At 43.3% G+C, this 10,000-nt stretch overlaps 1 protein-coding gene across 12 annotated transcripts in view; it reads right to left on the bottom strand.

Annotated features, from left to right (window-relative positions):
• The window catches only part of EBF3 (EBF transcription factor 3), a 121,893-nt gene that overhangs the window by 23,186 nt on the left and 88,707 nt on the right, over positions 1 to 10,000 (bottom strand). The gene's annotated exons all lie outside the window — the stretch shown is intronic.

Here is a 10,000-nt window from a genome sequence, read left to right as displayed (position 1 = left end):
TAATTGGAAAAAAAAACACCAGCAGTGTTGACACCTGCGATGCTGTTTGCGGGCGGAGGGATGGTCCTCCCATTCGGGAGAAGCTGGCAGGGAATAATGGCACCGGGATGCGCCGCTGCCCATAGAGAAGGGAACAGCCCTGCTGCCTTGTCGCGAAAGAATCCCCTTGCTGACAACGACTGGATTGCGTTCAAATGCTTCTGTTTACATATCGCAAAGAATGCGTTTGATTGTGGCTTTTATAGTCTTGCTGGAACTGCAGCCCCCGCATCCAGCCCTCGGCCAAGGACCCCAGCACGTGCCCCAGCCTCAGGGAGGGCGATCTCCGGCGGGGCACGCAAAATCACACGGAAGTTGGCAAAGCAATATTAAAAGAGCACACTGAACATTCGCGAAACAGGAACGCTCATTTGTAGCTTTTACATCTTTGAAGACAAATGTCAATTTACTCAGTTCAAGAACGGTCTGTCCCTTTCAGAGTCTTTTGTAGAGTAGGTCAGAACATCTCCAGCAGAATGGATTTTGTACTAAAATGTGGACTGGGAGATATTTTAAAAAGCTTCCTGGCCAGTCCCAGTCACCTACCAAGACAACCGCTGCCTTCTTCCTCCAGGAAGGAAGGAAAGAGCAGAGGGATGAGGGGAGGAAGGAAGAAAGCGAGGATGTGGGGCGGATAATTGTCAAAGAAACAAAGAATGTGTGTCCTCCACTAAAGTGTAGTAAATTGAGGTTGTAAATACGCTCTATGCCTAATAATTTGTCCCTAATCTTCAACCCAGCACCCTGGTGGGTGCGGAGGCTCAGCAGGGCTGGTGCACCCTCACTGCAGGAAGGGTACCACGAGGCCTCCAAGAAGCCCCTGCCGGGGGACTCCATCCCCACCCCACCCCCGAGTCCATCCTCTCACCAACCTCAGCCAACACTCAGAGACCACCTGGCCTCGCCAGGCTGTCCCACCGGAGGGTTTCGGTTCCTTGGCACACCTTTTGGTAGGTGGCACTCGGTCACAAGTAACGCGCTAATATCATCATGACCCTGGATTCTGCAAGGACGCCTGCATTTCCACTTCCACTGAGAACAACGGCGTTTCAGGCTCTTATGTTTGCCAAAAAAGTCATTACCATCATAATAGCTACAGATTTACTTTAAATGAATGAATGAACAAGTGAGAGGGAGAGATGAGGAAAGCAAGGGAGAAAGGAATGGGAAAAAAAATAAAAAGATAAAGAAAAAGAAGTTTCTGTGAAGAAAGATGGCAGCACCAGTAAAAAGCCATTATGTGAAAAAGAAAAAAAAGAAAGGTGAAAAAGGTGGAGAGGGACTCTTTATCAGGGAGTGTAATGATAGGACGAGGGGGAATGGCTTCAAACTGAAAGAGGGGAGATTGAGATGAGATGTGAGGCAGAAATTGTTTGCTGTGAGGGCGGTGAGCCCCTGGCCCAGGTTGCCCAGAGCAGCTGTGGCTGCCCCATCCCTGGAGGGGTTCAAGGCCAGGTTGGACGGGGCTTGGAGCAACCTGGGCTGGTGGGAGGTGTCCCTGCCCAGGGCAGGGGGTGCCACTGGGTGGCCTTTAAGGTCCCTTCCCACCCAAACCTTTCTGTGATTCTATGTTGGCTGGGGCAGTTTGAGCAAACTGGGGCACACATCCCAGTGGTGCAGCGCACCAGGAAGGTGAGGGAGGCTGGGCACTTCTGCTGAGCCTTCCCGCACTGACCACCTCCTCCATCGACATGGCAGGGGGCAAGGCAAGGCTTCAGCCGACGGCAGGGATGATGTTGACAGGTGTCCCAAGGACAAGGACTCTGCTTGCTCAGGAGTCCTCTCCATGAGGCAGCTGTAGGAACCAGCACAGCAACACTGGGAGGGGGGACATTAGGAGGAGCTGTGGTTTGGGTTTAGTGGCCCTTACATACCCAGCAACTCACCCCAAAGAGAGGTGCCAAAAATTTTAACACGAGGTTTGGCACAGCTGTGGGAGAAGCACACAACTCTGGTGCGCCCTTGCCCCTACCCAACTGGTGCTTGTCATCTCCCCAGCTCTGTGCCCCCCATGCCACTAAAAACGAGTGAAGAATGCCACAGTGCAGGTGGTACACAAGGGACAGGACCTCTCACACCTTCTGGTTTTATATACTTCCCTGTAGCATCACCCGAGGCCACTGGATGGGTGCCCAGATGGATGGACCATGTGTCTGGCCCCGGAGAGCCACACTATGGCTGGATTTATGGGGAGGAGCGAACCTCACCTGGACATTGACATCCTGAGGCATCAACTCAACCTACTCTACTGTCCAGACATCACTCTCATGCTTTTACAGGTATCTAGGGTCAGTGATACCGGATTAGAAAAATGTATTCAAGAGGTAAGGTATGAAGTAGTGAATGGAAACCACTTCAACCCACCTGCAGTACAGGTGGTGTATTGGGTAACTGCATCACCAGGGCAGACCACATCACACATTTCAATCTGCGAACAGTTTGCCATGCGCGATAACCTGCAAATCTACCATGACTTCAACGCACAGAGCGAGCAGATCATGAGAAATTAAGGATCCCACCAGTAAGAAGCCGGGTCTCATCAGCGGTTAGCACAGAGTATTGCAAAGGAGGGGCTCGGCAGCGTCAGTGCAGAGCGAGAGGGGAAGGAAACCTGTGTGATACCTAATTGTAAATGCTCCGGTCATGCCAAGGAAGCACCACCGTCTAATGCGTATGTAACTATAATAAAACATGGCATTTTATGAAAACAGCATGATACGACTAACAGGACAAAATATTCCGCTCCAAAAAATAAGGCATGTTGCTGATTTGGTAAAGCGTTTCATTACTTAGTATTACATCAAAGCAGCAAAACATTACATTTCAACTATCTAATACTCTGAGGTATTTTACTAATTAAGATATATTTTACTGAAATAAACTGAGCTTGCATGTGTTTTTATATTTGTGGTATTATTTGGGAGTTTATTCCTCTGCTAGGCCTCAGAGCTGAATAAATACCTCCTCCTGCATGGAGCCATCTCCTTCCTCTCACTCCCCCGCACAAGCTTTACAGAATTCTGCTGGAATTCTGCTGCCGGAGCCTGCAAGCAGAGAAATTCCTCCTGGCTGAGAGCACCAGCCCTGTGCCACGTATCTGGATTATAAGGAGCTGCATCCGCCCCTGCCCAAAGAGCTGATGGAGCTGATGAGCATCAGCTGCCATAGAAACCTGGAGGAGGCATCTCGCTCCTCAGGCAGGAGGGGCCACGACCAAGGGCTACGGCTCTTCTGAAATACCGGAATTTCAGGTCCTCTGCTGAAAATGATGCGTGATCGCAGCACGTGGGAAATCTGATCATTTGCCTGTCTTTGCTGGCTGAGCTCCTCAGAGGTATTTATCCACCTCAGAACCATATGAAATCTATGATGCTTCGGCAAACATCTGTAAGAGCCGGTATTCTGCACAACTCCTCTCCCTTTCTGTCTGGTAGCGATCACCCAGCGTAAGAACATAATACTGTAATATTTTAATGTAATATTTAGACAAATAGGATTTATAATCAGATCCTTAATATCACCTAACATAGCTTTTACAACAATATTCCTCTGTCGTATAATAATTTTAAACAAAAATGTACCTTACTCAAAGTTGGGAAATCTCTGTATTACCTGTGGATATTGGAAAAAATACCTCAAATAACTAACTGAGTCTATAAATTATTTTTTTTATTAATGCTTTATTAAGTGCTTTATTAAATGCTTAAGCACAGTAGATGCTGCAACTTTAAAAATAGAAAGAAAGCCCACGTGATTAGTATTCTAATTGTTCAGAATCATGTAAAATTACTTGTTTAGTTTTCAATGACAATTTAAAAATATTTATGTAGTACAAAGTAAAAATATTTTGGTATACTAAAATTATCTAGCTTAGAGAAAACTGAAAATGCTGCAGGTGTTTATTCAGATATCAAACCAGATTAAAGTTTTGTGAGGAGCCATACTGCACATCCGTCTGCAAGGAGATCTTCTCAAGATTGTGCTAAAAAAAAAAATCCTTCCTTTCCCCCCTTAATATTTGTATATGTTGGAAACTGTGTAATTAAAAATATAAAATTATCCAGTCCTAGACTGCAATTTTCAAGCATCGGAAAGACTAAGATAAAAAAATAAATTCAGGAATCGTGGACTGCTAGCGTAGCCGTCTGCATCCCGCCGCCAGCTCGCGCCGCTGGCATGGCCACGGCCACCAGCCATCCGCGACCAGGAGCAGGTCCTGTCCCCAGCCCTCATCCCGTGCCGGGCACCAGCGTCACCCAACCGCCAGCAAACACCCGATGGGGAACACCAAATCTACCACGGAGCTTTGCTCGTCGTCCAACTTCGCAAGGTTTCAACAAAAGTTTGTGTATTTAAAAATCAATAGTCATCTACGGTAATTTATAATCAGCCTGTGAATAACAACTACATTGACTAACAACTCTTGTGGAAACACCTGTATTCCACATGTTTACAAAATGGGTTTAAAAAAAATTCTTAGAAACATTAGGTTTTGTTAAGAAGCTACATAATGGACAATGTCTTAGAAATTATTTTTAAATATAAATAATAGTGGGCATCCAAAATATTTTTGAAACCCCGTTTGATTTTTTTCCTTTAGCAAATTTTATTCATTACACTTGCGATAATTAATTAAAAAAAAAAAAAAGTACCTGACGTTTCAAGGCCATGCCAGTGTCTTTTAACCAACTTTCATGAAAATCACTTCACCAAAAAAATGGGTCTATAAGACGCAGACTTTCCAGCAACTACGGTTTGACATGAAAACACCAGCAAGCTTTTTAATTATAGCAGTAGCACTGTCATACACGGCAGTATAAGAAGTTCCAAAATACAATAATCTTGTTATTCTTATTAACCCCGAGCTTCTGGGCATTTTCCTTATTTCCCCGTTATGTTAGGCTCAATGCAAAGGCCATGAAGTCAGCGGACATGTCTCTTTTCAGCTCAATAAGACTTCAATGAGGGTACAAATTAATTTAAGGGGAATAGTGGTGTAGGCATGTATCATGTAGAGCAGTAACTAGCCAAAACCAGACATTCGGCTGGATATCTTCCAACACGACCCAGATTTCTCTGTTTGCTATCTTGCTTTCATAATATGAGAACAAGCTGTAGGTTTTCAGTGAAATATCTTATTTCCTCTCCTTCCACCTTTTTTCTTTGATTTGAAACTTTGGGAAGTTTTTAGCCTGAGTGTTACAATCAGCCTACAGTAATAAAAAAAATAGCAATAAACCTAAATTTATAGAAATAACAATAGAATTAGACAGTTTAATATCCAGGAAACTGATTTTACTATTTCACCATATACAGCATACAGAAAAAAGGAGAAAAGCAATTTTTTTCCCCCTTCTCAGAGAAAACAAGGTAAAGGCCTTATTCAGCACTCAAATTTTCCTGATTATCACGTGAAGCCAAGATGACCCTTTTGTCCTTTTTTTTTTTTTAAGATGAATTGCCATCGCTTCAGCGCTACATTTTGTCAGTTTGGGTACAGCAGAGTCAATACCTTCACCTTGACACGGAAACTTTGTGATTTATCAGCTCTGCTGTGACTCAGTGCTACCACGACCTGGCGAGGTGCAGCCACTCATGGCACTGGGAGCAGACTTTGGTCACAGCTACTTGGAAAAAAATAAAGCACTCTCTGATGATAGACAAATGTGTCTTGTTAGCAACAGCCAAAAAGCGCTTGACTTGTACTAATAACAAAAAGGCCATGTTGGTCACCATGGGTCTAAAGACGAAGCACCCTGTCACTGCCTTGGTTGGGAAATTAGCAAATAATGTTCCTTTTCCTTGATAAATGGGTGACAGTTCTCTCTCACCAATCATTTTTTAACATTTTGATGCATGTCTATGATCCCGCTGGAGGAACAGAAAAGTTTACTGGCCCTCAATTTTCAGATGATGAATGGAACACTCTAAATGTGCGATTTCTGTATGAGGTATAGTTCATTTTAAGCAATTCTAGTAAATGGGTGTCACTGATTAGGACAAATAGTCTACTTGTGCAATAGCACAAATGGTATGTCTCATTCTTCTGGCCTCCTTTGAGACAGAAAAGAAAGGGGACAACAATGACCCTGATAAACCTGGAATTGCTACTGTTTAAAAAAGAGCTATTATATAATATACATTATCCAACATGCTATTGACTTGATGCTACTAAATCTTCTCTGTATGTTTAGCATCGCCCTATTAATTAAAAATGTATGTCATTCTGAAAAACCTGCTTTATAAGAAAAGAGAGTTAACTGGGATCTCCTTCTCTTCGACTTTACCGTTTTAAGAAAAATATATTTTACTCTAGTGCAACAAAGCAGTTAAACAAAGTAACAGAGATGCTTTCTGGTTTTGACTCTTTAATGCCAACTTTGACTGACTTAGAAATACCCATCTTGAAGAAAGGGCAAGAATATTTGTTCTATCTTGATTTTTTTCAGCTTGCTAACAACCGATACTAACACGAGCTCTGATCAATAAATAACCAATACTGTAATAACAGTGACTGTAAGTTGCTTCAGGACAACAGCACTTCAAAAAAAAAAAAAAAGGAAACGCAATATATATGAATTAGAAATGCTGAGGATTTCATTAAAATGAAAGTAACTGTACTTTTTTTTTTAAAGGATTTCCAATAAAGTCCTGTATCCACTGTATATATTTTTAGCATTGGGTTTGCAAAGTCACCAGATTTCATACTTAAGAACAATAATTGAATATGTGCAAGAAATAATCAGGTGATTTAAATTTAACTAAGGCATTAGCATGTAGTTTAGCATAGTAAAAATAGTATGATTTGTGGGAGGCAATTAACAATCATTTGCTCTGTGGATACAAGTAATTTGTTTAAAGAGCACTGACCTATGAGACAGCTAGTTTGTGTTGGCTGTGATGGAAGGGAGCTATTGACTCTAAACAGTGTAACAGCGCCATTGACAGAATCGCATTTGAATGCACACAAAAGATCTCGAAAATACTTGAGGAACAGGAGATCTTTCAGAGGGGGAAGCGGGGTGGGGGTTAACCCGGGGAACCCGGCCAAGGCGGAGGTCTCCGTGCCGAGGCGAAGCCCAGCCAAAGCGAAAAATCTGGAGCAGGCAGTGAGTAAAGAGGGCTTCCCCCCCTTGGGGCCGTGCCAGCCCCCCGGCCCGGCCGCGCTTCTCCAGCAGAAATACTCTCTCAGAAGGAACGCAAACTGTGAGCCATTACTGGTTGAGTAATGGTTTCATAAGCTTAAAATTGAATGCAAGTCTTTGTGCAAAAATAATCATTTTTATGTTCGCATCTAGCAAATGCATTGCAGGCCTGGGAACGGTTCCATGTATTCAACATTCACGCTTTCTCCACGGCTGCTCTGGACACGTTTGCAATCGAATGCCAACACCCTCTACCGCAACCGGGCACGCTCTACTGGGAACGACCTGCTGCCTCCCGACAATTTGGGTCATTTCTTCAACCGAGCAAAAGAAGTTTTCAAAACACGGGTGTGCAACAGACACATCAGGGTGAAAGCAGGCAGCACGACAAGTTCCAAGCGCCAAGCAGCATTCTTTGAAACTATTTTAATATACTCTGGGTCGGACTAGACGTCCTTTATTCGCTAGGAAATCATTATGCAGAATACACACTTAGAGAAAACAGTAACGCGGTGGCACAAATACATTGTAAATACAGCACTGCCGCTCATCTTAAAGTAAACCAACAGAAGCTACAGAGCTTAAAATATGTGTGTAAAGGTGCAATTTTATCTGTAACATAATTTCATTTAGAAGCATACAAATCACAATTTGCCATAATCAAATAACACTGCAGTGCTTATATTCTAATTAAAAAATAATCTCTGATATTTAATTTAGAAACCCGGAAGACTCTAGCAGCAAAATTATGGCTACAACCTGCACAAACCACTCGATTTTCTCTGAGAGACAGAGAATTTTTCAGGTAGCGCTTTTAAAATGATTATTAAACAAGTAAACGATGCAGCGTTCGATATATATTAAAACAAGTATTGTACCCAGTTATTAATTTGCACTATTCACTTTTAAATGCAGCAAATACCTCATTAATTTAATTTTAGGTGCCCACCAGTTTATATTGCATTTTACAGTCTAGAAGGCAATTTACTATTAACTGGCAATTACATACAGAATGATTGTTAATTCTGCTCCTAAGTGCTAGCTGCTTGAAAATTGTTATCTCTCTCTAATTTTTGACCTTCTTACAACAGGGGTGAGGTACACTGGGAATACAAAGGACTAGTAGAGAAGAGCTGGACATGTCATTTGTGACTCATTCTTTTAATTCACCGTGCTAATCAACTGAACTGCCACAATCTCCCAAGGTAATTGTATCTTTATAATAGTTGAAAGCAGCGGGCAAAAAGGCAGGGATGGATGGGGAAAGGCCTTGCCTTTGCCTGCTGAGAGCCGGCGCGCTCTTCCTTCTGCGTGAGACTAATGGGGGCTTTTCAGAAAAATCTGGAACTTTCATATCTCCGCACCCTGATCATTTAATGTCTCAACTTCTCCGCTCACAAAGGCTTTGTACACCACACTACACTCTTGTTTCATTATTCTGCAGCCTTGTTGCCCTATGGTCTACCTCCTGCCGGGAAGGTTAAATGTTAGAGTGCCAAGCCAGACTGCAAGCATGGTGGGACACTGATGGGAAACAGATGCCCTGGGGATTCAGCCCCTCCCTCCTCCAGGGCTACATCATTTTCATTTTCTGAAATACAGTGAGGCTTGGCTTCGCTCACAACGGCAGCTCTAATTTCCAAAGACTATCTCGGTCACCCTATCACTTCAGGATAAAGCGAAGCAGGCAGAAGTTTCTCCGTCAGGAAGGCGCTGCCTTTATCTTTTTATTTTCCTATTGCTGGGGTATTGGCTTTTGCCTCCCTCAAAAGGGGTTTTAAATATATATTTCCCGTTAAAGTGTTGTTAGCAATGCAACTGTACTACAATTTAATTCCAGCGGGAGAAACTCCTGACATTCTCACGATTCTCTTGAACATCTTTCCTTAGCAATGAAGACAAAAGACGACCCCAGGAAAGAAGAAACAAATGGCTTTTCCTTACAGTTTCATACATATTTGCGTTTACACATTAGAAAGGAGTTCGAAACAGCAAAATTTGCCAAATTTGCAAAATGCGCACCTAAGAAATCAGTTTAAGACATGACTGTAAAGCAATTCCAAATTCCAGGGCTGTGCACCGAGAGCCAGACCGTCATCTGGTTCGAATCTGCGGCGCTTCCCTGTGTGTAATGGAACTGCACCAGCTCACCGCAGCTAAAGTATCTGGAACTTGGTCTACGGCTTCTAATTCATTCATTTTTTATTTCGCTGAACGCTTATCTTAGCTCAACAGTCACTCTCGTCAGGACGCCCCGCTGAAGCCTTGCACGGGCTGTGTTCACACCAGCGTTTCGAAGGCTGTAACCCCACCTGTGGTGACCACCTTTGCAGCAGACAATGAAACAACGCCCGCTTTCGAGATACGTCCTTAGCACCAAAAGCACCACCATCCCGTTTGGTAACTCTGCTAGCAACCCAACCAGAAACAGCGAGAAAATCTAAATATTCTCTCCCCCGCCAGCCAGGAGCGAGGCCCCCAGGTGCGAATGCGAGCACTTGGTTCTGCTCAGGTTGTGATTTCTTTGGGGACAGATGGAAGATAAGCATCTCAGATGCTACCTTCACTTAAAAGTTCATTTCAGCGATAGATCTCAGGCAGACAGAAAAACATATCCTCAGCGCGTTAACTGTTTAAAAAGTCCTAGCTTAAAACTACCCAGGAACACACTTTTCCCATAAGATCTAAATTAATAGATCGAAACAGTTGCAGTCTAGTGGGAAAATATTCATCAAAATGCACATCATCTGCACATCATCTGCAATCTGCATTATCTACCCAATAAGCAGCGAGAACTCTCCCTGAATCCCTGCAGT

The sequence above is a fragment of the Chroicocephalus ridibundus genome, chromosome 6 (genome assembly GCF_963924245.1).
Source record: "Chroicocephalus ridibundus chromosome 6, bChrRid1.1, whole genome shotgun sequence".
Taxonomy (NCBI): domain Eukaryota; kingdom Metazoa; phylum Chordata; class Aves; order Charadriiformes; family Laridae; genus Chroicocephalus; species Chroicocephalus ridibundus.
This window is presented reverse-complemented; position numbering and strand designations above follow the sequence as displayed.